The sequence below is a fragment of the Amblyomma maculatum genome, chromosome 3 (genome assembly GCF_055883805.1).
Source record: "Amblyomma maculatum isolate TAMU_Amacu chromosome 3, ASM5588380v1, whole genome shotgun sequence".
Lineage (NCBI taxonomy): Eukaryota > Metazoa > Arthropoda > Arachnida > Ixodida > Ixodidae > Amblyomma > Amblyomma maculatum.
In genome coordinates, this window is record NC_139346.1 from 97,263,635 (window position 1) to 97,291,526 (window position 27,892).

At 45.4% G+C, this 27,892-nt stretch overlaps 1 long non-coding RNA gene across 1 annotated transcript; it reads right to left on the bottom strand.

Annotated features, from left to right (window-relative positions):
• Window positions 1–11,074: 11,074 nt before the first annotated feature.
• Window positions 11,075–27,345, bottom strand: LOC146195388 (uncharacterized). Its single transcript, XR_014705559.1, has 3 exons — window positions 27,303–27,345; window positions 16,084–16,147; window positions 11,075–11,631 (listed from the first exon to the last, which is right to left on the bottom strand). It is a non-coding gene; the product is annotated as an uncharacterized LOC146195388 (long non-coding RNA).
• Between the last annotated feature and the right edge of the window lie 547 nt (window positions 27,346–27,892).

Below are 27,892 nucleotides of genomic sequence, written 5' to 3' on the forward strand. Positions count from 1 at the left end.
AACAGTATTGCTGTCGCCATAAAAATTCTAGAGGGTACTTTGAACCACTATATTACAATGCGGAGAAAGCCTATATTGCTCTGTGGTCCGAAGCTATCTACTACAGCAACGCACGTTAAAGAACCCCAGGTGGTCGAATTTTCTGGAGTCCTCCACTACGGCGTCTCTCATAGCCTGAGTTGCTTTGGGACGTTAAACACCACAAATCAAACCAAACCAAACTCTTTCTCCTTTTACTCCCACGTTCCTCCTGTTCCTTATGGCTAGGTTAAGTTGCCCGCGGACAGTTGTGACTGATACTGCGCCGTTTCATTCCTGTGAACCAGTTTGAAACGCCGCTGATGCCTACTGTACGGCGTCTACTTCTGTATGCTGTGTGGTGGTGGTGGTGGTGACAAACGTTTATTGATTCAAAAGGGGCGGATGTATGTATCCGCCGGATCTATGAACATCCAGCCCTTACAGATACTGGGTGCGGCGTTCTAGGGAGCGCCAAATGAAGGGCGCCGCAAGGACGCCTGGATAAGACGGGCTGCAGAGCAAGCTTCTTATGTAAGTGAATTGCCTGATGGCGCTATAACCTGCTGTGCGCGGAGACTTGTTATGAGGTGTTGATGTCTTAGCCATCTCTGTCATTATCATCATTACTGTCCTTATCACTAACTATTACTATCATCATCGGATACGGTCTACTACTAACGGCGACGGTATCCATGGTAACCGCACTAGCATGACGCTAGACAAGGAGAAACATGCCCGGCGTGGCTGTCATGATGATTGACAGCTGCAGTGGGACAGGGCGCCGGTCGCCGTGAGTGAGAGTAAAAAAATTTGGAGGACGCTTAAGCTTCGCCTTCAAGAGTGGAACGCGATAGCGTTATTGCACCTCGTCGAGAAAACTTACTAAACGCAAGGGTATTGGGGCATCCTCGCACCGGTACCCGCGCGGCCGGAAGGGAAGAAGCGGGTGAGCGAAGATAGTGATCTAAAGAAAGGAAAGACCCTTGATTCTACAACATGTGAGGGTGCACGGCGAAACGTCAGGGGCGAGTGGCGCGCCACGTGTCGGGGCAGCGTTGCACATTGCGAGGAGGGGTTCTTCTGTGTTTGCCGCAAGATGGCTCTGCATGTGCGCCGAGCGCAGAAGAAATGTAGCGGAAACGCACTTCGCTACTCATGTAACTGCGACTTCTGTAACATGCTCATAATTACCGATATACACCGCAGTATAACGTTCTACGGCACGTTTCTAAGGCAACACCGCATTCACTAGAAGCGCTTTTGTACCGCTTTCAAACATCGAAAAAGCAGAATGGCTGTAGAGCACAGTGACGTCGATGCACGTTCAGCGAGACAGCTCTTTAGAGAGAGCATACGGGCATATGTGGACGAACAGAAAGCTTTAAAACTAGAGCCAGAATGGTTAGTTAGTTTTGAAGGGTTGTCACATATGAGGGATTTTTAATCCGACAACTTCAGCTAAGGAAGGCTGAAGCTTTAAGTCAATGCTTGATCTTTTATTTTGCCATGTTATTGATGTCACATGTGTCTTTTTTCTGTACATCCTCGGTCAGGAAATAAAGAAAAAAAAAACTCGTGGCTGAGTGATAGCGTCTCCGTCCCACACTCCGGAGACCCTGGTTCGATTCCCACCCAGCCCATGGAAGTTCCTTTTTATTTATGAAGTGCTTGCCGGGACTTATCGCTCACTGCCAACGACGCCGACGACACCAGCTTTTCTGCGACACGAGCTCCTTAACGCTACCGCGTTAAAATTTGGAGGACGCTTAAGCTTCGCCTTCAAGAGTGGAACGCGATAGCGTTATTGCACCTGGTTCGCACCGCCCAGCGCTACCGGCACTGGTAGACGGCGCCGCTTCCATCACACGCGTCTCAATAGCGAGCGCGCAAGGCCCTGCAATACAACACCCGTCGACCTGCCAAGGAGTGTAAGACAATGCGCTACGGCGCATCAATCACTGATGAGGCGCCCCACGTCGGAATTTGTACTCACGAATCACGCGGTGAGCGCCGAGCAACGCAGCGTTCGGCGCGGCAACGAAACGTGCGCCTGAGCAGCCGGAACGAACCAAAGAACTCGGTGTCTCGGAGGGAGAAATCCGGGCCGCGATGCGCCATGAAGGCGGACGCGATCATGTGGCTGACGCCTTGACGGGATCGTGCTCTATCTCGCTAGGGAGCACCACGCAGAAGCATGATTCCTCGGAAGCAGCTCGGCACACTTCGCAGAGGACGCTTTTTAAGTAGAAGCGCTACGGCACAGCGATCACGTCAGAGGCGTCCGGCATGAGACGCTGCACCTAGCAATCGCGCTGTGAGCGGAAAGAGGAGCCGCGTCGCCTAAACACCACTGTTCGAGTGACGCACGCTGGATGTGGGAAGGGGAGAGAGCGAGAAAACTTATTAAACGCAAGAGTATTGGGGCATCCTCGCACCGGTACCCGCGCGGCCCGAAGGGGAGAAGCGGGTGAGCGAAGATAGTGATCTAAAGAAAGGAAAGACCCTTGATTCTACAACCTGTGAGGGTGCACGACGAAATGTCAGGGGCGAGTGGCGCACCACGTGTCGGGGCAGCGCCGCACATTGCGAGGAGGGGTTCTTCTGTGTTTGCCGCAAGATGGCTCTGCATGTGCGCAGAGCGCAGAAGAAATGTAGCGTAAACGTACTTCGCTACTCGTGTAACTGCGACTTCTGTAAGTAACATGCTCATCATTACCGATATACACCGCAGTATAACGTTCTAAGCGACGTTTCTAAGGTAACACCGCATTAACTAGAAGCGCTTTTGTACCACTTTCATGCATCGAACTCGTGGCTGAGTGGTCCTACTCCTCCACATACTGTGAAGGCCCAGTAGCATGATGAGATCATACTGAAAACCATCATTAATAGTTGTCAAGTAGCGACTCCCACGTGGCATCAATGGCAGGACTTTTTTAAGTGTCCTTTGTAACACATCCTAGTAAAACACCGCATCCCAACAATCTAGGAACCCGTGCTCAACTGTTTCAGGTTTCCTACATAGTAGACAGTTTGAGCACTAAGGTACAAAAAGGCCCTTTTCTTCCATCCATGTTTCGACTGGGAGGGTTCCTGTATGCAATTTAAAAAAGAATGTTTTTACGCCCGGTGCAACAGTCATGTTTTTAACTCGTTTGAGCACATCTTTCCCTGGGCCTTCACAGTATAAAGTTCTGTACAATGGAGCTGGGAACAATTGTGAAATAAGATCTTTGTACAGTCGCTTTGGTGGTACCGTCACTAAATACTCTACAGAGTACCTCACGCGCAAAAACTTTAACGACCACACCACTTCTCTCAGGAAGCGTGACACAGTGTATCCCCGAGCAGAGCATGATGAGACTATAAACTCTGGAATTGCATTGGATAGCATGATTTGCATAAAGGTTCTCAGGAATGCATCTTTTTGGTCACGTAGGAAACAAAACCTTAAAACCATCTGCCGCACATATTGGGGATTTGTCCAATATACTGGACACTAAGTAATCAGACAGTACTCCTATGCCAAGGCATTCATCCTCATAAAACCCTGCAGTCCAATATATTGGACACCTGCTAGCGCCATCTATGCAACATAGATGAAAACGCATTGTTCAAATTCCCGCCAAAAATTTTCAAAAGGGCGACATTCAGCGGCGCGGCGTTTGATGGCACCTGTAGGCGAAGTAAGTCCTTTTTCTCATAATTCTACCTGCTTTCAAAGCATATCTTTGATTTTATATTAAAGGTAATACAACAGCGAATGTGCAGAATAAGAAATTTAAACTGTTCAAGCGCTTACTTTTATTCATGCGTCCTTTGATTTCGCGTGTCCAATGTGTTGGACGCTGGGACTCAACCCGGTCATTTTGACCGCGCTTTTGCCACGGCCTTGTTATGAATAGCAGACGAGAATTGTTGTTATTTAGCGGCTTGCGGACAAAATCGCCTCTATTTGTTGTGTAGCAGACCGGCCTCGCATGTCTGATGAGACAGCTGACGCAAGTTTATAATTTTATAATTTATAATTTTAATTAAAAATTTAAATTTATAAATTATAGCATCATAAATTATAAATTTAAAATTTTATAATTTTATAATATAAAACAATGTTCTTTTGCACCAAATGCCCGCTCTTCTTCTGCATCACAAAGGACAGAAGATGTTTTGAAATTGCCCACAGAAAGTGAAGAAGCAAGCGAAAGATTTTTTTTTTTTTTTGAGCAGACGAAGGCTCGCTTTTACGTTCTTTTTCACCATTTTACCTTAGAGGTTAATAAAAAAATTGCACACGAGTTTGAGAGCATTACCTGCGGCATGTAAATACATGCGCGTTTGGTGAAAAAAGAACGGGTAGAATCCCAGTGTCCAATATATTGGACATCGCACTGAGCCGATACTATCAGGGCTATTCAAAAAACGTTTAACACTTTTCACCTTCATAACCATACTGACTTATTCTGAAAGTTAAAGAAAGATCTGTGCACCCAATGCATTCCCGGTCTCAGGAGGATATAGATGCATTAAAGACAGCCCTCCGTCTTTAACTCGCCGAAAGAGATTATCTCTGCTAATTCGTTCCCAGTTGGGCGAGCAAATGAAGACCGCAAATACACGATGGAACCTTTGTATATTGCTTCGAGCACAATACAATACTTGAAGTAAATACATTATTCTTGCCACCAAAAAGGTATTGTATACAGTCGCACGGGCGAAAATAGAGGTTACGTCCCATCCATCCTTTCGTCCTTATAGACACCGTGATGTCGATGCACTATCTGTATGTGATTATTTTGTTGAACAAATGTATAAACTAAAAGAAATTTTGAAGCAGCAAGACGCTGCGGAGGAGGTGGTGAGTCTGATGGGCGTACTTGTGGTAATAAAAGTCCATTAGACACGGTTGTCAGCCAAAGGGCATCGCAATCACGACCTTTTACTGATGTATTTGTACCAATTCATACAATAACGAAAAAAAAACTCGTGGCTGAGTGGTAGCGTCTCCGTCTCACACTCCGGAGACCCTGGTTCGATTCCCACCCAGCCCATCTTGGAAGTTGCTTTTTATTTATGAAGTACATGCCGGCATTTATCGCTCACGGCCAACGCCGCCGACGCCGACGACACCGGCTTTTCTGCGACACGAGCTCCTTAATGCTGGTAGGGTACAGTTCCAGTGTAGCATGTGTAGCAGGTAGCAGGTCCCAGCCAAAATGCCCCGCCGGGGTGGTGCAATGATAAGACGCCCTACAACTGTGCCGTAGTACCCGGGTTCGAACCCGACCTCGGCGGCTGTGTTTCGATGAAGGCGAAACGAAGAGGCGTCCGTGTGCTGTGCGATGTCAGTGCACGCTTAAGATCCCCAGGTTGTCGAAATTACTCCGTAGCCCTCCACTACGGCTCCTCTTTCTCTCTTTCCACTTTCACTCCCACCTTCCTTCCTTCCCTTACGACGCGGTTCAGGTTCCACAGAGCAACTGTGACAGATACTGCGCCTTTCCCTTCCTGTAAATCAATCAGCCATCACGAACAATCCGCCATGCGCAGCGCCTATAGGGGCGCCACTGAAAGCCGCCTAGCGGCGGCCGTCGGAACCCGAGGCGGGCCTCATGCGGCAAGCGCGGCCGTGGCGCGCGCGTGCGATCTGCCGTTTCTGCGCGTCTCGCGGGCATTTCCGCGTTGACAGTGTGCGCAAGGGGATCGTACTGTATAATAGTGGACATGTGTAGGTTGTCACGGCGGTCTGGGACTACATCGCCTCCATATGCATCATGTGTTTGCTGCAGACGAGCGTCAACAAGGTTGCGTACGAAGTGGAGTTAATTTTGAGTGCCCCGCTTTCATTACAACGCCACGCTAATTAGTTCATTCCTTGACCTATGAACCAGTGTTCTTTCTTTGCTTAATGGTGCACGCTTGCTTAGTTTACATGGAATATATTGCTACAGTAAACTAGGCAGCGTTGTCGAAACTGCGAGCGGTTTCGTACCGGTGCGACCGCAGGAAAACCCAGCGAGCTTGCAAGCCAGCATTCTGAGCATCAGAAAAATAGAGCATATTGGGCTCCTGTAGCAAGAGTAGCATGCGCTTTACCACTGCCTATACAGCATAGATTTCACGTATTCTGTCGTCAAAAATGCAGAGCGGGTAGATACTTTCATGGGGGAGTGAGATATCCAGTAGAGGAATTATCTGAAAAGCTGCATCACAGGTTAGCCAAAGGCATATTAGATTTAATTTTTTTTAACCTATATGTTATTATTGTAGCATCATCTTCATTTCATTTGTATCACCATCGCGCCAAACTGCAGAACTACAGCGCGCTTTATAACCAGCTCTAGAGCCCTAGTCTGAACAGCAGCGACATTTCATGTTTTCGTAAACTTGCCAGACAACAGAAACACTGACTCTGGTCTTCAAAGTAATTGCATGGCAAATTTCAAAACGCATATTGGCAAATGTCTGCTCAATAACCCGCCGCAGTGGCTCAGGCTACTGAGGAGGATCGAGTTATCGGGACTGAAGTCGACCGCGCCCCCCCGCGTTTAGGTGGAGGCGAAATGCTAAATGCCACCGTGTGCTCTGCGATGTCAATGCACGCTAAGTATCGTCTGGCTAAGCGTTTCACAAATCTAATGCGTATTGTTTCTTCCCCGCTAGCGGACGCGATGAAGTTTAAACAAAAAGTGTTCACCGAAGGTGCAATGCGGAAAACACTGAAAACATATAGTAACAGTCAGCCCCTCTACACGGCAAATTTATTGCCAATTCCATGGAATGACATTCGTTCAAAATGATATTTGTTTGCTGCTACACGAGAAAGTATAATGACATTCGATGAAAACGAAATTAGGTATCAAATGAGTTTGAGGTACTCTACCAAATGCGATCAACGAGGAAATGTGTTATTTCGAGAGCAGAGAATTGGTGAGAAGATACACCCAAAATAAACTACAAAAGTGCCACCTGCATTAAATAATATAGTGTGCTCCTATAATTTTGCCCCCAGTCATCTATGTGAAAAATGCCAAATAGCATCGTAAAAAAAAAAAGAAAAAAAAAACTGGCACCCATCGCTGCCAGCTAACCCGTAGCCAACGCACTCAGCGCGGGCGGAACAGGTCGCTTCGTCTGCCGCGGTCCGTCGGCGCCGAGCCGCCGGCATGGCGGATTTCTTTCGCCACCGTCGGGAAAGCATGTCTGTTGATCCTAAATAATACGCGCTTAATTTGACAAAGGAATCTAAAAAAAATTTTCTTTACTGAGGATCGCTGTTATCTAACGAGATTTTGGAAGAAGTGATAAACGCAATACAAATTTCTGCTCACATTAGCAGGTCATCCGATTGCGTTCTCCAGCTCCACTGCTAAGGCGTCGCCGAAGTTACGCCTTCCTTTTACTGTAAGACAATTTGTGAGACAATTGAACTGGTACTTATAAGGCAGTTTTATGAATATGAAATTTACTATTTCCAAAGCGCTTCCAGCTACGGCTTTGATGCGAAACCGTTAAGGCGTTTAGGCGTAGCGATAGGGCCTAGCACACGGCCAGAGCGCCGTCGTCGGCCGCTTTCGCGGGCAGCGTCGTTACGGTAAGCTCGAGGTATCCGGTGTGGCAAGCGTTACGAATTTGCCGTATGCTCTCTTGATGAGGCCAAGCTCGGGCCTTTTTCGACGGGTCTTAATATGCCGAGCGAACGCGTACGGGAGTCAACGGGGCTGTAGTATGCTGCGCTGTAGGGCGATACTCGAAGTTTCTATAAAAGCGCCGTCGAACAGTACACTAGATATTGCCTATTTTATCTGTTCCTCTTGGCACTTGCTTTAGTCCGCAAAGTTTATGTTGTTGAAACTCATACGCTCTTCGCAGTCGAGCGCAGACGTACGCACCTTCTGTGTATTTTCGTAAACATACGCCGCCGACACTGCCGCTAACTTCGTAACTGATAGTCCTAATCAACAGGTTGTTTACAAGAGATGCAAGACATGAATGTCAATGTAAAGGCTGCCTTCGTTTACAGCGCAGTCATCTTCGCAACATATTGAAGGCGCACCAACATTAGCATTTCAATCGCAGTTACCATAATTTGGAAATGGCATTAGCTTTGGTCGTGTAGCAGCGCGCCGAAAAAACGACATTAATCTTAACAAATATCATTCGGTGTGATTGCTTGCTTTCTGCGTCGAACAGCCGCGATTCACGGCCGCTGTCGTTCTCGTGAAGCATCACTGGAAACTGATACAAACTTGTTCCTGGCAAGGTTTTATGTGAGTTCGAAAAACTAATTACGCAGTAATTCTTCCCGGACATTGCTAAATGTTGACAACGGCGTTATATCTGTTAAACCGCGACCAAAGACGAAACCACGACGCGCGCGCATAGAGGCTGACATGAGCAGCGCCCGACCGAGCCCGCCTACACTTCGCGGCTTCTGCGACAGGCGGCGTTGTCAGCGTTTTGCGCATCGCGTATAGTCCCAATAATGTAGTACATTGACAATACATAAGTCCTACGTGGACCGATCACTGCCTGTACTTTGCCAATATTTGGTCTGTGGTTTGTGTTACCTGGAATAGTCGTAGTTGTGGCCGATCTGCTGCACTGAATGAATGAATGAATGAAAACTTTATTGGTTCTTTAAGAAGTAGTAGCGGTAGAGGACGGAGTCTTCGTCTTGAAGTCTGTGTCCTCCTTGGCCGTGGGTGGGCCCCTAGTCCAGGGCTCCACTGAGTCGAGCCACCTCGCTTGCGTGTGCTATGAGTGCCCTTTGGGCCTCTAGCTCGCAGCTGGTGAGCCGGCTCTCCAATTGCTCCGCACTTGGTGTTTTGTGTTTGTGAAATGCTTGATTCTTTCCGCACTCCCATGTGCCAAAATATAGTTTTTGTTTTGCTCCGCAGCACGGACAGTTGGCGCCATACTGTGTTGGGAACAACTTATTTAATATGTATAAATTTGGGGAGGAACCTGTTTGCAGCCTTCGCCATCATGTGACTTCCTTCTTAGATAAATGTTTATGTGGGGGGGGGGTACTGGAATCTTATCCCCTTATATAGGTTTAGTAATTCCGAATAGCTGTCCCCGCAGTTAATCTAATGTTCCTCCAGGGTTATTGACGTTCCTGCTCGGCTAGTCATTCCTCGAGCTAGGTTTCTGCCCCTTCGTTGCCCCGATCCCTGCGTGACTCGGTATCCAGATTATGTTGTGTATTGGTCGTTCCTCAGGGAGCGGACCACCATTGAGGATCTTGAGTGCCGTAATGTACATTCTGCCTCTAATATAGTTCCGGCACGCCTCTTGTGAATCCGTTAGGATGTTAAGGGACCTCCCTGTCCTGTCCCTTCTTTCAATGCAAGAGCGACAGCAATCTCCTCTGCCTCCGTTATGTTAGATACTTCGGCTGTGAGGCTTGTGATGTCTCCGTAGTGGTTTACGACTACTGCTACTGCGCTATTTTTGTATGTTTGGTGGGTATAGGGAGGCATCAGTGTAGACTGTATTGTCCCGATGTCCCATGGTCCTCTGATAATGTTCTGCCCTAGCCTGTCTCCCGTGATCATGGAGGTTTGGATCCATGTTTCGGGGGATAGGTTGCATGCATATTGTTTTTCTTAGCGGATCTGGTATGGCGACCCCGCTGTTTTGTGGCTTTTCTGTTTCCCGACCTAGCCTTGTCACAAGCGCCCTTCCAGTCGTTGTGTTACTAAGTCTTCGTATTTGCGCCTTGAGCTGGCATTCTCCTTGTTCTTCGAAAGTGTTGCTGATTTCGAGTTGCATGAGCTTGTCGTTGGATGTATTTCTTGGGAGATGAAGTGGTGTTTTGTATGTCCTCCGGAGTATTGCCTCCGCTTGCTCCCCTTCTGCTTCGGTAGTCACATGGTACGGCAATGAATATGCTACCCGGCTGACCACTAGGCTGTTGACTAGCCTGAATGTGCCCTCCTCCTTCATTCCATACCTCTTGTGCAACCTCTGCTGATCATCTGGCCTACTTGACCTGCCGCATTGCTTAGCAGGCTGAGTGTGTGACTGCTTTTCCGGCTTCCTAGTAGCCACATGCCGAGGATTGTGATCATCTTTTGTTCCGGGATCTTCTAGCCCTCTAGTTTTACTTCGAGCGGTGCGTCCGTAGGGTGCCTACCCACTCTGAGGAGCTCAAAGTTTTCGGTGGAGCATCTGAGTCCTCGTCGTTGTGTGTATCTTTCAATGCAGCTCACAGCCTCTTGTAGCGCCTCCTGCTTCTCCCCTAGTGAGCCTTCAGTGGTCCAAATGGTGATGTAGACCGCGTACATTGCATGACGAATCCCCTGGACTTGGCTGAGTTTCTTGGCGAGGTTGATCATCGCTATGTTAAATAGTATTGGCGAGTTTACTGAGCCCTGCAGAGCGCAATTGCATGGCGTCTGAAAGGTGTCACTCCGCAGGTCTCCTAGGCCTACTGTCGCTGTTCTGTCCGTGAGGAAGCTTCTAACGTAATCGTGGATCTGATCTCCTTTCCGCAGTTGGTGGTGTTGAGTCCCTCCATGATGACGGCGTGGGATACGTTGTCAAAATCCCCTTTAATGTCGATGGCCATGACCACGTTCTCCCCGTTCCTTGGCATTGTTTCGAGTACCTCATCTTTTAGTTGTAGCAATATGCCTTGAGTTGATAAATTTGCCCTGAATTCGAACATGGTGTTGGGGTACCACTCTCCGTCTTCTAGATGCGTTTGAATTCGTCGGGTAACTATCCTCTCGTGCAGTTTGCCTAGGCATGATGTTAACGAGATCGGTCTGAGGTTTTCAATTTGGAGTTTCTTGCCGTGCTTGGGGATCATAACGACTACGGCGTGTTTCCACTCCGCTGGGACCGTCCCTTCTTCCCATTGTTCGTTTAGGTATAGGGTGAGGTGGTTGATTGCTGCAGTGAAGTCGCCTGTGTTCTGGACAAGGAGCGAATTAAAAAAGCATGCAGCAAGCGTGCTCCAGCCAGGATAAACAACGCTCAAAAAGACTCAAAATATATAAAAATATTTATATAATAACAAAAAGGAGGTAGGCTGCCAGTAGTGAATCATCAGTAAGGTAAAAAGCTTTTAAAAATTTGCCCTAAACTTTCTGCCTCGCGGCACAGAAGCGATATTCCACGTACGGATACTTTAACCAGACTCTTCGGGAATCGAAAAGCAGCACTCATTGGAACGGCAAATTTTAAAGGTATTTAAAGGTAGATTCCATGCGTTAAGCCCACTGGTAATCAACCACTGAATCAGGGATCGTGATGGTATGATTTATTTTGTGCTTTAAGCTTAAAGAACGAAAGGTGGGCATAGCTGCCACCTGTGCCAGAAAACAGTGCAGGACGCGGCAGCGTCAGAAAGCGAAATATTTTACAATGGCAATAAAATTTTTTCGAACATGTTTGTTGACACTTTCATGATCAATTTCATTTCCGCGTTTCATCCAGAGCTCCCTTGGGCGCCGTTGTTCCCAATGCCGAAAATGGATTCGATGCCGTTCACAATGCGAGACGCGGTATCCTTAATCCAGTTTGAAATCGGGTTTCCGCCTTCATTCGGTTGCTGCTGCGACCCTGACGGCGATGAATTTGAAGTAGGCATATTGCTTCCAGCTGAAAAATGGCGAAACGTTAGACATTTAGGAGACACGAAGACAGGCAGAAAATGCAAGGAAAGTAATATTTGAAGAACCACAATATTGGATGTACCAAAGCTCAAATTTCACCTTATATCCTGAAACTTCATTGATGCAAACCAGAGTGGCGCTATTTAAGAGTAGTGAACACAATGCTTGATCGCTTCAGCTGTAGCCACCAAAAGTAAGTGTATGCATAAAACGAATTTAAAGAAAGGATTACGGTACCCAAGGGCGTACGATTATTTCTTCGAAATGGGTCTTCTCTTACAGGGTAATTGAGGTGTTTTACAGGAAAGAGATATCCTTCCTGACTGAAAGTAACCACCAAAGACGCTGAGATACTAACTAAGTCGCTCAGCTACTGAACAGAGTCTCGGCGCTCGAACCCAACTGCTAAAAGTGTGTTTCTAGGGAGGCGAAACGCAAAAAGGCTATGTAGTGGGCTATGACAATGAAAGGTAAACAGCATGAGGTTGTCCAAATTGTGCCGCCGCTGTCCACTATGGTAACACTTTCCCTCTCGCACTTTCCGCCCACCTTTCTCCCTTGACTTAGGGTGTGGTGTAGGAGTCCACCGAGTAGTGTGATATCTAATGCGAAATTTCTGGCCTTGAAACCTAACTATTTATTATTAAAACTCAGCTTCCAGCTTTAACAAAGTCCAGATTTATTTCTCGATTGTCAGAACAGTTTATTTCAGGTGTGCACAGCGAAGTCGGTGAGTGTTACACCTAATCAGGATTCGGCCTCAAAAAAAAAAAAAAAGCGCGCAGTAAGGGAAGGGACTTCTTTACACACTCGCTGCTGGAACGGAAGCCATGTATATAGCCTCTAAAATATGTGAGCTCACTACCGACAGAATAGATGGTCTTGAGCCTCTTGAAGTTTGCATCACGAAAGTAAAGGAAGAAGACGCTGGTACGTGTGCCGAGGTGGCGGCAGCGCCCTATGTTAGTGTTATAGAATGACCCAAATAGGTTGTGTTCGTTGCACTTTGTTGCTTATCTTATAGAGCGGGGCGCCTGAAGACTATAAATGTATGTCATTATAAAACAATAAGCAGATCAGAGGAGCATGCATGCATCCTACAGTGCGTAGGTTGTGTATGCTTTTGATGCCCAACTTAAACATTTTACATTATTTTACGTGTGTTTACTTTTTCATTCCTGCTCTAATCACTTCGTTCGAAGATTCAGTCCGATTCACCACCTAAGACGTACTGCCAGGACTACAAGGCTTACTGCAAACGTGCCGTCGTCACAAAACTTTATGCCCACATATTGGCGCACACACAACAGCCAAAGTATACATGCGTTTTACTGCGTGTTACGATCGCCCGTTCAGTTTGTACCGGTAAACATTGCCTCTTTTTGCAAGCCATGAAAATAAGTGGTTTTGATAATATTATTAGGGTGAAAGCTGTGCATTGCTCTAGTGAGGATTCGTTCTCAGAACCTGTCAAGAAAGTTGCTTTCATAAGGTTGTACAGAAAGGTCTGTTACGTATTGTGAACGGTTTTGAGAGAGAGTTATTTATTTATTTATTTATTTATTTACTTACTTATTTATTTATTTATTTACCCTCAGGGCCCGTGGGCATTACAGAGGGGAGTGGGATACATAAAAGTATATGAATGTACGTACAGCAAAGTTACAGAAGAAAATGCATTACAAGGACATAAAAACATGCGCAAAACGAACAAGGCAAACAAAACTTCACAATGCAGTGGGATAAGTAAAAACTATGTCAGGAAGTAAACGGCAAACAACATAGTAACAAGCAATATACATTCAAAGAAAAACAATGGCTTTTCGAAATGCGTCGTTATCTGTTATACGTGCGATATCATGGGGAAGGTGATTCCAACTGACACAAGTTCTAGGTATGAATGAGTCATGGAAACATTTTGTGTGACTAGATGGAACCCCAACTTTATGGCGGTGATCAATGCGCGCTGATATGTAAGATGGTCTTGTTAGTAATCTTTCTTTCAGGTAGCTGTTGTGGTAAATTTTATGAAAAAGGGATAATGATGCTACTGATCTGAGGTGAGATAGAAGTGGAAGGGACAAACTTGACTTCATGGCAGTTACACTACTTGTTCGGTGATAGTTTGACAGTATGAAGCGACAGGCGCGGTTCTGCACAGCTTCCAAATCAGATACGAGTGAATCAATGCCAGGGCTCCAGACAGATGCAGAATATTCTAATTTGGAGCGTACCAGAGTTTTGTAAAGCAATAATTTTAAAGAACTGGATGAACGAGAAAAATTTCTCCGAAGGTACCCTAGCATGCGGTTTGCGTTATTTACGACATAGTCAACGTGGGGTTTCCAAGATAGGTTAGAAGAAACGTAAACACCTAGATACTTGTAAGAGTACACAGTCTCAAGAGAAACATTGTTAATTTGATAAGTAGTGGGTATGCTGGAACTACGAGAAATGTGCACATGCTTACACTTATTAATATTTAATTCCATATTCCATTCCTTACACCAATAAAGAACCTTGTTAATATCAGACTGAAGGCAAGAGGCATCATTATCATTAATTATTACACGGTAAATAACGCAGTCATCAGCAAAAAGGTTAATTGAAGAAGAAATGTTAGCCGGTAAATCATTTATACAGATGAGAAAAAGGAGGGGCCCGAGAACGGACCCCTGAGGTACGCCAGAACGGACAGGTATAGAATATGAATCAATGTTATTTGCTGTAACGTATTGTGAACGGTTTGAAAGAAAACTCTTCAGCCATGCAAGCACCTTAGGGTCAATGTTCAGGTTATTAAATTTAAGGAAGAGAAGCGCATGAGAGACTTTGTCAAACGCTTTAGAAAAGTAAATAAATATGCAATCTGCCTGAAGCCCGCGATCAATGATGCAATGAAGGTCATGTGTGAAGCATATTAGCTGAGTTTCGCATGAAAATGACTTACGAAATCCATGCTGGGTTATGCTGAAAAAGGAATTCGACTAAAAAAGAAACAAGATGCGAGTATATAACATGTTCCATGATCTTACAAGGGATACTAGTGAGTGATATAGGACGAAAGTTTTGAAGAGAATGTTTATTTCCAGACTTATGCAGAGGAATCACCTTCCCAACTTTCCAATGATTGGGAATACAACCTGTTTCAAGAGACTGATCAAATAATTTAGTAAGGATTATGGAGCATGATGACTTTGTGTTTATCAAAAACTTAGAATTATTATTGTCAACACCGCAGGAGGAGGAGACCTTAAGATTTTCAATAAGATTCAGAACGCCTGATACGTCAAATAGAACTGAATCCATGGGAACAACAAAAGTTAGAAGAGTTAGAGCGTTCGAATCCCACATTATGGCAAAGGGTACTATTCCTAAATTGAGATGCAGTTTTCCAACCTCGAGTAATGTGGAGGGCTCCAGGCCCAACCGATATCGTTAGTTCGAGTCCCAGAGAGGGTTGAAGGTTTTATTCCCTCACCCACGGGAGCTGCCTGAAACTAGGACGCTAGGCGATTCATTACCACCAAATGGACGGATGGGAGAGCAGCCTACCGAACCAATGTCAAAAATGTTTATTACTGTGGTAAATGGCTATTCTCTTTCTTATCTCCCCTGCCGCGCTATTTGCGCTTATGACGTCGCTGACAGCCTCTATGTGGCGGTTCGTTTGATCCCTCAGTAATATAAATTGTGACACAACATTACATCGAGCGTTTCAGAGGTATTATATTATTGTGCTGGGTAACTTATATTTTTCTACTATAATCTATTTATACAACGGGGATTCCAGCTGAGATTTTTGTCACAAACAGTACGTTCCAATCCCCTTCTCACACATAGGCGGTGCTAAGTTCCTCAAAACTTTAAACAATATTTTCTTTAGTAAAGATAAAATATAACCTGAGGGTGAGTGCGTGGAGCTATTGGTTAAATCGTATCGTGCTCGTAGATTTGTAGTTAATTACACATAGATATATTTAACAATTGAAAAAAGGACTTGTCTAAACTTTTCAGTGTCCTGCTGAAGTTTTCCTTCTCGATGAAATTTTGATCAACCCACACGGTAATCATAAACCGCAACCTTAAAGGCAAATAGTAGGGGAGAGCCATTTCGAGGCTTGAATTGTAGACCACATTTTCTTGGGGTTTCTTTTGGGGATATCGGATATTGGCGCAGCATTCCAATGAATATTCTGTTCACATACCCGGTTATATCTACTAATAGCAGCCGATGCTATATTCTTGTAGTCGTACTGTTAGTTTCTCTGTATATTTCTAAAATCATGCCACAGAGTGTGTGACTTCCTAAGGGCCATTTCAACAGGCGTGCAAAATGCAAGCCGAGCTTTTGCAACTCAGAGTAGATACAAAATCTCTAAAATGCGCATCAGCTTTTGTACTATTGTTACCTCTACTTCCAGTCAGATTTACTTACAGCACGAAATCCCAGACAACGCCACGAAGACGATGAAACTCTTGATGAGCATTGTTGTCTTTTCCTGAAATTGAACAAAAACCGACTTCATCCGAACAGCTCTTTTCGCAAAGGTACTGTGTGCTGAACGTAGTAATGACTGAAAGTTCATTTTAATTCAAGTTCTTTAAGTTGATGCTCGGCTTCTTTCGCGGTCGTGAGATTCTAAACACGAACGCATAGTTGCCTGTCATGATAGTATAATACGTAACTTACCAAAGCGGACAGTGTAACCGTAACACTTCGCATCAACTTTTGGGCAAATTGTGGAGCGCTTTTTTTTTACAAAAAAAAAAAAAGAAATATTAAGTTTCTTTGAATTTGTTTAGCTTTTTCTCGTCTATCTGTTTTGTCAAAAGTATTTTATTATGCAGAAAAAAACGAATTATTCTCGTTTTTTTCGGAAACCTAATTGCAAACGACGCTTTGGATAGTGTTGTACTATTAAACAAACACTATTCACTCTGCAGCGTTAATTTTGGTTCTGTATATTGCCATGTATGTATTTAGTATGTACACAGTAAATCTGCGTGGTATTGTGTGTAATATTCAGAATATAGTGTACCCACTTAACAAAAATGCCTGTTTTGAGAAAAGGAATTTTTAACTGAACAATAAATTTATTCCGACGTTTCTCACTCGGCCAACAATGTTTGACAAATTGATTCAGGGAGCCAGTTACATAGACCTCATCTTGTCCAGATTCACACTTCTTTTTCTTTCGTTTAGCTTCCCTTGCCTGATTTCTTGCTTGATTCGTTGTCCTCTCAGCGAAGTAAACTCGATGCCGGTCGATTTCATTTCGCCAGCAGAGTGTTATTTCCATGATGTAGCCCGCATGCCTCGATAACTTTATTTCCTGCTTTATTGTTATAATTGAATGTCATCAAATGTCAGCAACCTTCAATGTCTTCAGGTCCACAACTACATTTTTCGGAGTTCGCTTCCACACTACGCTATTGAACGACCCATTTGGGCTCTGGGTTTGTGTGTCAGATATTTCAATAGAGTTTCTGGCAGTAGAAGCTGCCGACAAATGGGCTTCATTGCGTCCATGACTGGTGGCGGAATACTTTCTTTGTGCCCAAAAAGCTTGCTTCCCGGCACACTTTTGTTTTAGGCACACCAGGTGCAGGGCCTCTTTGGACAGACGCAATACCATGGGCCGTGGCAGATGATGCCATGTGAAAAAGGGTGCCAAAACGACGTTCCGGATCTGTTCTAAGTTTCTAATCTTTCGCCTTACTGCCAAGCCGTAGTAATTTTTAAATTTGTCATTGGCAGCGTCCGTAAGTCGTCTTTTCCCCGAAAGGCTTTCCCCATCAGACAACTTTCCTGACTTCTCTTTTGTTACCCGTCTTAATCTCATGCCTATTCTCTTCTGAACGTGTCCAATACATTGAAGTTTTAACATCAATGCTGTCCCCATATATCATTTCTGATGCCACTTCTCACTTGTGCCAAAAAGTTGCAGAGCACAAGAATCTTTCATGCAACATTAGTTCATTGGTAGTTCCACTGGCAAACACTTCTGTACTATGGATCTCTGTATATATTGTTTGAGCTGGAAAGCCGACATTGTTTTGCAATCACTGCAACATAAATCATTTTTCCAGATTCAGCACTGGTTGCAGAAACTACACCATTGTTGGAAGTAAGTCCCCGTTTTTGCCAACTTCAATCCAAGGCAACAATGGTGTATTTGTCATTGTCGTTTAGCTCCACAGCCTATACAGCAGCATGTTGCATTGACTCATCAGTCACAGTTTAAATAGGGCCTAGCAGCTCTTCTATATAGTTTGCAAACTTCATTGGCGGCTTCGGGAAGTTGAGCATAACATATAGAACAGTTACAACAGCTGCTCCCTTAACGATTCATCATAATGCGTACGCCCTTCTCAGTTTGGCTTCATAGACGCCAGAAGCAGCTTTTTCATAATTACAGAATTTTTGTGACCCACCAAACACCAACCTGCAACCTGTAGCGTCTACAGGGTACCAGATGGTTGATGCTGAGAACACCAAAAGCGTTCGGTAGCATTTCCTTCATGCTGCATCTATCCGCCACATAGTTTACACCCACAACCTTGCGCGATAATTCTGATAAGTATGTTTATATGAACAAGGGATAACCGCTATGAAACACACCTGGCGTTTCTTGCAGCAACGAACAAAGCTTCGACATCGACGAGCTAATCGTGTCTGCTGCTGACGTTCTAAGGCCTTCGGGAGAACTATTTCTTGCAGCCTCCGTGGCATATTTATTTCCACGTAAACGACGCTTTTGAAATACTTCTTTTCTCCCCATTTTGGCACGCGTGAAAAAAAAAAAGTAAAATGGATGCAGTAATAGCTCGTTATCGCAGATATACGTAGAAGAGGCAGCACATTCAACAAAGGAACGGTACCACCACTCAGCACGTGAAAGACATGGTGTATCATGTATAGTGAACTAGGAAAATATTCTAGTTCACTATAGACATGTGTACAGTGCCTACAATATACTGGCTAATGTGCCGAGGGCGCGCGTTAGCGAGGTGGCAGCCGCCGCACGGCGGCGCTTCAGGTCGCTAAGGTGCTACGCGCCGCGTTTGCTGCCAACATTTGGCTAGTCCGGCATCGGTAACTTTACCGAATGTATGTGCGCTGTCCTTTCTCTAGCCTGTCTTCCTCCCCGCTTTCAGAGAATTTTTATCTTAAATATTGGTGGCATACTATCTACCTGGCACTACGTAGACATTACTGAGTATATTTTTGCAGGTTACGGCGTAAGGCGTCCATGAGAGCAAAAATAAGCGGGGCCAGCGCGCAGATGCAGATTCATGAATAGCCGCCGCCGGTCGAGTTTTAAGCGTCAGCTATAGTGAATGATGATTAATTGTTGAGTGATAGGCGGCGACGAGTTAATGAAATTGTTGTATGTATTTTATATTGAAGAAATAAGGAAATATAAAAATCCCAAAAAGCGGTGTTAAAAGATATTAAAATGCTCAGAATGCAATTACAATTTTTGATGATTGAAAATATTGAGTGTAGCTGATCAATCAATTGTTTCATACACCTGGGAAGAATTAACATTCGTTGATTTCAAACTACAATGCTCACTAATGCTAAATATAGCTATATAAAAGAGATAAAGTAAAAAAATATCACTTGAAATGTAATCCGCGTTTGTGAAACTGTCGCGTCATACCCTAAACGGCAGTGCTTAACTTTTTTTTCCTTCGCTCCTGCATTCCATCATGGCTGATTTCTACTGGGCGGAACTGTGAGTGCACGACAAATAATATACAGCGCGCCACAAAAGAACAAAACGTTTAACGCGCACTGCCCGCTATAGATAAAAAATCCTGATTGTTTATTTTTTGTTCATTGTGCGCAGTTCTTAAATCGAAATGGAGGATATGTAGAGAACGCGATGGTCGATGGGCATACAAACTTAACCGATATATAGAACGTTTAAAGGCACGAGTAGATGTCAGTGGGAAATGTGGTCAATGGACGCCTTTAACAGAAAATAACAGCCATGTCTAGTGCTGAATTTATTAGACTCATATCATTATTTACTCGCTTTTCTGATCGGTATGCAGGCCCCATACTTTCGGATAGCGATGTGGACATTCATCTGTTTAATCGTGCCTACTGTTGGTAGGAATGTTTGTCATTGCAAGTTCGTAAAAACAAAGGCTGGGATACTTGATATTTCCACAATAAGCACCTTTTTGTGATTGCTGATTGTTATAAACAACAGGTACACATATAGACTGAATTGGATTCATTCGCATTTATTTGGAAGTTATAGCTCGCTTGATTAAAAACTCCATATATGAATTTATACATAGCTTTTTACTGCAGCATCTAGATGATCTTGCAAATTGGTAAGGAAAGGGAAGGCAAAAGCCTAAAGAAAATTATAAATCCGCATGTATAACACAAAATATACAAATTAAATTCTCATCCATATCGAGTACTGCGGGAGCCGCTAAAGATACGAAGCAACCACTATGAAGCCATTGCTCAATGTTTTTTTTTAAAAAAACGAACATATGACACTGAATTAACTGTTTAAATAACTGTAAAGAACTATCTGATGTGGACTGCTAAAGATCGGACTGTTCCACTACCAAACTAAGGCAAAAATGTAAAACTGGACACAACTTGTGCACACAAATGCAAGCCCAACAATGACATTTAGAACGTCATAAAACCATTCAGGCGCATGTCTAAAACCCCAATCCTGAATAACTTCAAATTCACGAAGTGTACACATTAAAAATCAGGGCTCTAATCTGACAACATATTTTAGAACAGGCTTACAATCTGTCTCTCACCCCAGAAGTCGTGCCGGGTCCGACGGCGTGCCGAACATAAAACTAGACCGCGTACGGATTCGAAATGTAGCTTCTTTAACACAGTGGTATATAGCGAGCTTTCTCTATTCACTGATGCTTTACCTTTAGCATCGTGATAGTCGTGGATAGGCGGTGCTGTGGAAGCTACGAATGCGAGACACCTCCTTTCACAAGCTCCCTGTTCTCTAGCGACATGCACTGGCAGTTTCCGCTGCATAGCTTACATAGCTGCTGTAAGCTGCTGCTACTATATTTGGTGCAACGCTCATTTGTGTGGCCTCAAATGAAAAAAAAAATTAACAGCGTGAACGCGAGCGAAACTATTCGCAAATACGATGGTGCAACAGCAGCAAGCCAACGGGACGGAGCCGCCGGGACCGCCGGCGGCACCTTTATGACTAGCAGTGCCCTCGGTATAGTTGGAAGGCATCGCCGGCGTGCCACTCCTCCCATCGTTAGACCCCTCCACACGGCACACTAGCCAGTATATTTTAGGCACTATAACATGTGAAAGGCGCGAACCAGCGTTCCAGGTTGCCCTTCGCTAACAACTTGAACATTGTTGCCAGGCGGCATTGTCTTAGTGAAAATCAGGAAAGTTTTTTTCTGAACATTGCCGCTGTAAGAAAGTCAATCTTGGCAAAATTTGTGCAGGATGAATTGTCATACTGGAAAAGATAAAAACGACTCTACTTTCACAATTGGGAAAAGAATAACAAATTGATTTGTTTAGAATTTTGCTTACCCTGTCCCCTTACCAGAATTCCTTTCCCACTATATGTAAGAGACGTGTTTTGGCTTCACAGGTATCTTTTTCCCAAAAGGAAGCAATCACTTATCAACTTTGTTAGAAAGCTGAGAGAAGAATTTGTTTCGAAAATCTATTTACTTGTGGCTATGATCCGTGCAAAGAGCGCAGAGCTCAGTCAGCATTTACCGTTACTCAGAAAACAATCCCCTTCCCCCCCGACCCCCACCGCCTGGTGGAAAATAAACAGTTTGATTTGTAAAGAGGAAGAAGTACACGAGTAACATTCTAGGCAGTGACATCGTGATCCTTGCTCGTGCTGCACCTGACGGTGTTCGCTGTCGATGTGCTCGCCGCTGATCTGCCCAGTCCTGCTGATCGAGTCCTGCTGATCTGTTCAATAAACCCCCATCTTACATTTGGTAGAGGTGCTGGGTAAGATCTATCCTCTCGCCCTGGAACTCCGCAGCCGCACATTACCACCTCCTACGATGCCTGAGGACGTTAACCACCAATCCGTGCAAGTTGGCCCGGCCATTATCTGCCCCGGCTACTTCCGCCAGCAAGACTCCGCCATCTTCAGCGGCACTAACGACCATGACATCGAGGGCTGGCTCACATCCTATGAGCGAGTGAGCGCTTATAGCAAATGGGACGCGGAAACGAAGTTAAGCAACGTGATAGTCTATCTTACCGGTGTAGCAAATCTGTGGTTTCGCAACCATGAAGCGGACAATCCATCATGGTCAGTGTTCAAAGCTAGCTTCGCTGAAGTTTTCGGCCGTCCGGCTGTGAGGAAACTCCGCGCTGAACAGTGCTCGCGTGCGAGGTCTCAACAGGTTGGTGAGAATTTCACAAGTTATATCGAGGTCGTCATCGACTTTTGCAAGCGCGCGAATGCACACATGTCAGAGGCCGACTAGTTAAGTACATTCTGCAAAGCATTCATGACGACGCCTTCCAGATGCTGACTGCTGGAGATATCCTAACCATCGCAGAAGTTGTCACACTGTGTCAAAGTTATGATGAACTGCGCAAACAAAGGGCCATAACTCTAGCGAACACCATGCACTCTGAGTCACATGCTGGCCTGACACATGCAGCTGAACATTCTGCGCTGCTGCCACAAATCAAGAGCTTCATTCGGGAAGAAGTTGCTCGACAGCTCTCCCTTATGTCCCGCCATGAAGAGCCTTCTTCCCCCCTACCTCCCAGTTTGCACCAGATTAATCAGGAACAAGTAGCTGAATCTCTTCCTCCAATCCCTCAATCCATGCCTGTCGCCGCTCCGTTGACATATGCGGCTGTTGCTGCCCAACCATCACCTACATATGCTCCACCGCAACCTGCCTACGTTCAGCCGCCTCCTGCTCCTTCTCGAGAACCTGTGCAGTTTATTCGACCGGCCTCAAGACAGCGCAATCCCTGGCGCACGACAGATAACCGGCCAATATGTTACATTTGCGGGCTGGCTGGACATATTTCTCGTTATTGTCGAAACCATGTCCCAGCGTCGGCACCACCCACTCATGGTTATGGGTACTGGTATTCGATGCCTCAGTATTCCGTGCCTACTGAGCCTCCAGCCAGCATTCATTTCTCCCCAGACCGCTCAGCCATGACCGACCGCCGTTTACCGTCGCCGCGACGCCGCTCTATCTCTCCGATGCGACGTCGACAGAACGCTTCATGTGAGGAAACCTAGAGGCCGCAGTTCCTGAGGCGACAACTGCGACCCCGTCGAACTTTCAAAGCCCTCATCTGTCGCCGGCCACCTTATTGAAGTTTTCGTCGAGGGCGTTGCTGTCATGGCTCTAATTGACACTGGTGCTGCGATTTCGGTTATGGAAGCAAAACTACGTTGCTCTTTAAATAAAGTGAAGACGCCAATTGCGGGACTTTCGCTGCTAACGGCCAGCGCTCAACATAATAAGCCTTTAGCAGCGTGCACCGCTCGAGTAGTTATCCAGAATTTCCTTTACACGATTCCGTTCGTCGTGCTGCCAAGTTGCTCACACGCTGTTGTTTTGGGCTGGGATTTCCTGTCGCGTCACGCTGCTATTATCGATTGTGCTCGAGCTGAAGTGGGGTTCTCGACTTTGCCCGATGCCTTACCAGACGCTGATTCACGAAATTCCTGTACTAAAGCCCTCGTCGACGACGATATTGACCTTCCTCCCTGCTCTTCTGTGCTTGTTCGTGTCGCTTGTGCCTCTGTTAGCGATGAGACCGTTCTCTTCACACCAGCCCATACTTTCCAGCGCCGCAAGTGTCTTCCATTGCCCTACGCTGTGCTCGCTATTTCCGCTGGCCATTCCATGTTATGGGTCTCTATCCCATTTAACTCCCCTACTGCTTTGCGCCATGATGAATGCCTCGGCAGTATCCAGCCAATCGCATCTCTTCTGATCTCTGAGGAACCTGACGATGCGCCGCACTGTGCCGTGACTGCGCTCAGCCCCCCTTCACCTGCGCCCGCTCCTTTCTCTGCAGACGTGTTCCTCCGCTCTATCGACGCCGATCTCCCTCCAGCGCAGCACACTCAGCTTTTGAACCTACTACATCAATTTCACTCCTCCTTCGACTCTCATCAAAGTTGTTTGAGTCAAACTTCTACTGTTACTCATCGCATTGACACCGGCACCCACGCACCACTGCGACAGCGCCCCGATCGTGTGTCTGCAACCAAACGCCAGGCTATTGAAGAGCAAGTCGACCTAATGATTCACAATGGCGTGATTCAGGCCTCAAGCAGCCCTTGGCCGTCACCTGTTGACCTAGTAAAAAAGAATGATGGTTCTATCCGCTTCTGTGTTGATTATCGCCGCCTTATTAAGATCACGCGAAATGACGTCTACCCTCCCCCACTCATCGACTATGCTCTCGATTGTTTGCAAAGCGCCGAGCTCTTTTCTTCCCTAGATTTACGTTCCGGCTACTGGCAAGCTCCCCTGGAAGCGGCTGATCGCCCGAAAACTGCCTTTGTAACTCCCGACGGCTTGTACGAATTTACACTTATTGCGTTTGGCCTTTGTAATGCTCCGGCAACATTTGAGCAGATGATGGACACCATTTTGCGTGGCCTCAGAGTCGGAAAAAACTACAGAAAATTTTCTGGTGTTACGACAGAATTTATGTGTGGTTTTTGACGGGAAACCTGTTGTGAAAAGAGAACATTTAGTAGTAGCATCAGAGATTTTTGTAGTTACAACAAAAAAGTGCTACAGAACTACAGGCAACAGAAATATACCAAAGAAAAACTACAGAACTACAGAAAAGTTTGATGGTTGCGACAGATATTTTGCCGTATTTTTGACAGAGTTCTTCAGTTTTTTTCTACTGGGCTAAAGTTGAATACGTGCCTCTGCTACCTCGACGACCACGTCATCTTTTCTCCTGACTTTGACATACACCTCTACCGTCTGAAGCACGTTTTGACTTGCCGCCCGCCAGTTCACCATTCTTGGCCACGTTGTCTCCAAAGAAGGTGCATCTCCAGATCCTGCCAAAATTCGTGCCGTAGCAGCCTTTCCCAAACCGACTTCCACCAAAGTTCTACGTAGCTTCCTCGGGCTGTGCTCTTACTTTCGCCGCTTTATTAGAAATTTTGCTTCAATTGCTGCTTCTTGTGCTTAACCAAAGGAAAAAACAGCGCTAAATATTACACAGAGCTAAATATTAGACAGAACACACAGAAGAACGAACGGGACATGCGCTGACTACAACTAAGTTTATTGGAAGATACATATGTACAAATATATAGCCCGAAGACGGTGAACGCCTGCGCATGTCCAGAAAGATAGGAAAAACAAAAAAAAAGATAAAAAAACGCTCTCAGTAAAACCTGTCATAACCTCGTATCTTTCAACAATCTATGCTCACTTTCATGCAGAGATATAGAAGTGGTGCTGACACACCTGCCCCCCTCTCTTTGATAAAAAAAGCTTCTGCGAGCTCGCGAGCTAATCTGTCTTTGCTTCTGGTTAGAATTTTAATCTGTCCAAATCGTTGCTCACAGCTTTTTTTGTTTTCATCAAAGAAGGAGCGGCAATGGGTGGGTAGGTTTTGGAACGAATCTGATGCGTTTCCTAAATACCTGTAATGTTTACTTCCACGCTCGTTAACGCAGCGCCCGGTCTGACCGACATACACCTTGCCACACGTAAGGGGGATCTCGTAGACCACTCCCATGGCACACCTTACGGAGGGCATTGAGTGTTTCTTTCCACACCCCGATGTTGCTTTAACACTGCTGGTAACCTTGGGACACATCTTGGCCAATTTGCAGGGGGCGGAGAACATCATGGCGACTCCGTACTTGTTGCCAACTCGTTTTAAATTGTGGGACACTTTGTGAATACAAGGTATTACCACTGGCTTGGCTCCACGAAAGGTTTCTTTCCGTCGTTGCCCCTTTGGCTTGCCCTTGAGTTTTTGCAGCAATGCTTCGGTGACGCCTGCCAAAACATGATCTGGGAACCCTGCTTTACTCAGTCTACTCACCTCACCCTGAAAGCTCGCCCGCATCATGTGAGAGCACGACTTCAGGAGGGCAGATTCCATAGAGAGGGCGGCAATAGCCCTCCTAATAGTTTTTGACTGCGCCGAATCGAATGGCAAGAAATCGTTCTTCGTCCTAGGTAGGTAACGCGAGCACACCCTTCTGTCCCTCAGCTTGATGTTCAGGTCTAAAAACTGGAGGCAGTCCTGCTCAGAAAGCTCAAATGTGAAAGAGAGCCCCTTCCCATGTTGCTTAAACATTTGTAATATTCTCATAGCAGTCTCCTCATAGCGGCCTGTGTCGTGTCTGTTTAAAGTCACTAAAAAAATCATCTACATATATAAAACTTTTAAGGACAGTTCTGTCGTCAGTTAGTGATGCCACGATGTTGTCAATAGACACAAGAACAATATTACATAAGACTGGAGCTACACATGAACCGATGCAAATGCCCTGGTGTTGTAGGAACCGCTGGTTGTCAAATTGGTTGAAAGTGGACTTAATATAAAACTCTAAAAGAGACATCAAATTTTTAACGCTAACCCTGCCTTGTTTTGAAATGCAATGGTACCGCTAGCTTCAATGCATTGTCTAACAGCGATGAACAGGTCGCTATGGGGCACCGAGTAAAAAAGATCTGCGACATCTACGGAGAAGGCGTAAGCAACATTCGTTTCCCTCTCCAACACGCTGACTACATCAAAAGAATGTTTGTGGAAAAAGGGTCCGAAATATGCAAGCCTTTCAGGTTCTTAAGCAAAAAACGCTAATATGTTGCTGCCATGTACCTTCCTCGCTAACTATGGCTCTAAACAGCGCATCTGATTTATGGGTCTCACTGCAAAGACAAATTGCTCAAAGTAGATATACTGTGAAAAACTGCGCCGAAATAAACACAGTTCGGCGCAGTTTTTCACAGTACAAATATGAGCCAACTAGCCCAAGAAACGGTAATAATGCTCAAAGTAGAGTTCAAAATATCTCTTGCCAGGCTCTGCATCTCCAGGGATTTGCATAGGTCAACAGCTTTGCCTTTATCCTGGTGGCGGACGGTTTTACTTGCATGAAGTTCTTCGAACTGGCTTGACAAGCTTTTTGGTTGTAAAGACCTGAAGGCATGAGAACAAAGCTCCCTTCTTTCTTCCGCTGCAGAAGGGACAGTCTGTTATCTCTGCAATAGGCGATCACCTTAGCGGCCAAGGCTATCCCTCTTAGAGCTGCACCCTTGACAGACCTGTCCGGCAGTTCGGACATTTCGTCGTGGTCGCCAACTTGTGACGATGCCTGCAATACTTTACGCCGGATCCTCACGGTACCGCCAGTCCTACGTCACTTCGATCCCACAGCGCCTACTGTGGTCCACACGGACGCCAGTGATATTGGTCTCGGCGTTCTGCTCGCTCAGCGCAAATCAGGTTATACTGAATACGTGGTCGCCTATGGTAGCCAAACACTCACGAAGGCTGAATCCAATTACTCTGTCACTGAAAAAGAGTGCTTAGCGCTTATTTTGGCTACTTGAATTTTTAAAAGTCTCTCCACGAACTCGTCATGAGATGTATAAGCTTTGACAACCTACCGGGATGATGCGAGCGCAGAGAGATGTTGCCCGTGGTGCGTCCGTTATCACACAGAAATGTGGCGCCACAGCGTGAGTCATACATATTTAAACGGTACGCTAATGTTTATTTTTTTCAGTACGAGTGCCACCACCTGCGAAACCGGTACAAGCTGTAACTTCTGCGTAATAAGGCCTAGCGTATGGTAAATTCCATCAGAGAAAATAGAGAACGATTTCGCTGTGCAGTTGCTTCCATTGAAATAGAAACTCTACGATAAATGTCATGTGAGTGTGTCGCTTGTGTGCACGAAAACAGGAATACGTTTTGTTTAGGCAGCAGAACACTGCATGTAGGCTATTTTTGTATTGCAGCCTGCTGCAAAATGGTCATGCGGTCGAAGCGCCGTTAAACGGACTGAAAATGTTTTGAAGAAAACGCTCAATCCATCCGGAATATACCGTATACTAAAAAAGAGAAACATACAGAAGTAAGAGATAAATTTCTAATGCCACTTTAAGAAACGTTGCCACATAATGTAGATTCTCAGAATAACACACACTGTCTGGTCTTCAAACGAACCTGCATTACCATCGAATTGAATTCTTGT